This window comes from Chinchilla lanigera, unplaced genomic scaffold (assembly GCF_000276665.1).
Source record: "Chinchilla lanigera isolate Chin_1 unplaced genomic scaffold, ChiLan1.0 scaffold00019, whole genome shotgun sequence".
Taxonomy (NCBI): domain Eukaryota; kingdom Metazoa; phylum Chordata; class Mammalia; order Rodentia; family Chinchillidae; genus Chinchilla; species Chinchilla lanigera.
The window spans coordinates 20,095,438-20,098,111 of NW_004955420.1; positions in this window are offsets into that span (position 1 = coordinate 20,095,438).

A 2,674-nucleotide genomic window follows, 5' to 3' on the forward strand; every position below is an offset into this window, starting at 1 on the left:
TGGTTGTAGTTTTTCAGGGTTACACTTTTACTTGGCCACCTGGGGATTCATGCAACTTGGGTCTAGCTTCAGAAACAAAGGAGATGATGGGGTAGAGTCTGGGTTTAGGTGTAGCATTCTCCTCTATAGGCTCCTGAGGTAGTAAAAAGCAGCAAGGCACTTACAGTGTCCAAGCATAAGGAAGGGAAAACTAAACAGTGAGATTATAATTGGAGAGATTTTGAAAACAGGTAAAATTATGAATTATTCATCTTTCCATTGTCGTTCATTTGAGACAGCATATTGCTATGTTGTTCAGGCTGGTTTTGAACCCATCAGCTCAGGGGATCTACCTGCCTCAGCCTCTTGAGTGTCACAGACTCCTTCATATCTTTGCCACTGGGTAACTGAAAATTAAAATGACAGAGAGACACTCCTGCACATCTGCCACAATGACTAAAGCACAAAGACAATCAAATAAACAAAACAAAACAAAACATAAAATGATCCCATGGCAATGTCAAATATTGATGAGGATATTTGGCCAGAACTTTCATCCATTGCTGGTGGGAATGCAAAATAGTGTGGACACTTAGGAGGATAATTTGCTGTTTTCTTACAATGCTGAACAGAGTCTTACTGTAAAATCCAGAGACTGCACCCCGAAAGGATTAGAGACATGTCCACAAAAGTGGGCACACGAATGTTGATAGCAGTTTACTCACAGTTACACCAAACTAGCAGAAACCAAGATATCTTGAAATCAGTGTTATGGCTTGTTGCTACATATGTCCCGAAAGTCTCATCCATTCATAGGTGGGGATTTTCAAAGCTCAATAGATCTGGAGTATGATGCTGGAATTAAGTGTGTGACACTGAAATTAAGGATGTAATGCTGAGATTAAGGGTGCCCCAACTTTGGTGTCAGTGGTAACACCTGAAGGCCAAGTAACCTGGTTGAAATGAAAAGGCAAGCTTGGTTGCTTGCTGCTTCTGCTGCTACTGCTGCTTGGTGCCTCCTGCCTGCCTCATGGACTTTCTCCTTGGAATGCTCCTCTGCCACGCCACCCTGCCTTGGAGCCAGACAACTATGGACTTAAACCTCAACAAACCGGGAGCCAAATAAACCTCTCCACTTTTAACTTTCATTCCTGTGGGTTGACTTTCAAATCCCTGTGGTTCAGGATTTTGTCTCAGCAGTGGAAAAAATAACTGAGACAATAGCTTACGGATATCCACTGGCAGATGAACAGATTAAGAAAATGTGGTATTTATACATCATAGAGCACTACTCTGTCATAACAAGAATAAGTTTGGGTCATTTATAGGGAAATGAATGCACCTTGACACCAAAATGCTAAGTGAACAAGTAAGGCATGCAAGCTTAAATGTCACATAACTTCTCTTCTATGAGGAATTCAAAGAATAAATAATTTTAGAAAACAGCAAAAAAGATAGACAATGGAAAAGAGGGAATGTAGCAGACTGGCAACTTGTGCTCAGCTTAGAGCCCCTAGCTGAACTAAGTAAGTGGTGCTGGATGTGAGAGGCCCACTTGGGGATTGTTGCCAGCAACATAAGAGGTAAACTGGAGAAGAAAAGAGGCTGCCGGGAGCTGGTAGAAGCTGTAAGGAGCTGTTGGTTGTTTTGGAAGAGCTGGTTATGCTGCCTTTCCTGATGAACTTGGTTGTTTTCATCCTCCGAGGAGCTCTGGACCTCATTGGCACTGAGAATGGCTTCGGTACTCTCTGGGGGAGCTCTGGTCCTCACTCTGAGCATTACTTCCTAGCTCTGGAGGGGAATATAGTACACTGTTGGTCTCCTGCTTGAGACCTGGAGAAGCTTGCTGCGCTGGCTTCCCTGATGCAAACTCGGCCATCTTGATCATCAGAGGAGCTGGGAACCTCACTGTTGCTGAGGATGGCTGTGGTACCTCTCGGGGCCTCTCCAGTTCTTCTGAGCATTGCTCCCTGGCTCCAGTGCAGATCCCTCCACCTGCTCACACAGGTCCTTCATCCTGCTGGCACAGACTTTCTAGATTCTATCACTGACCTTTGGGCCTTCCCTGTGCAGAGCCGTGAAACAGGCCTGCATGAGACGTTGTCATGGGCTCTAGGCCTCCAAAGTGACTCACAGGAGGCATTGTTATGGGCTCCAGGTCTTTAGCTGGACTCATGCAGGACATTATCATTGGATCGAGGTCCTCAACTGGTCAAGATTCTTGGGTCTTTAGTGTGCGGACAGATTTCCTGCACTCTCTTGTATATGATTCTTTGGGTAACTATTATAAATAATCTTATAAAGTATATGTCCTGTATTATACTGTTCACTTTGCAAAATCATACACCACGACACATGGGTAGTTACTTCTCAGATAAACAAGTACAAATGATCAATAACTACATGAAAAAATGTTCAACATTGATGGCCATTGAAGAGATGCAAATTAAAATAACAGAGAGATTCTATTTCAGTTCAGAAGTAACAGCTATCTCCACGAAAGCAAATAATAGCATATGGTGGAGAGACTGTGGAGCTTAAGGAATGCTTCTTTGTTGCTGGTCAGAGTGTAAACTGGTACAGCCACTATAGAAATCAGTATGGAGGGCTGGGGATTTAGCTCAGCGGCAAAAGCGCCTGCCTGGCAAGCGCAAGGTCGTGAGTTCGGTTCCTGGTACCGGAGAAAAACAAAAAA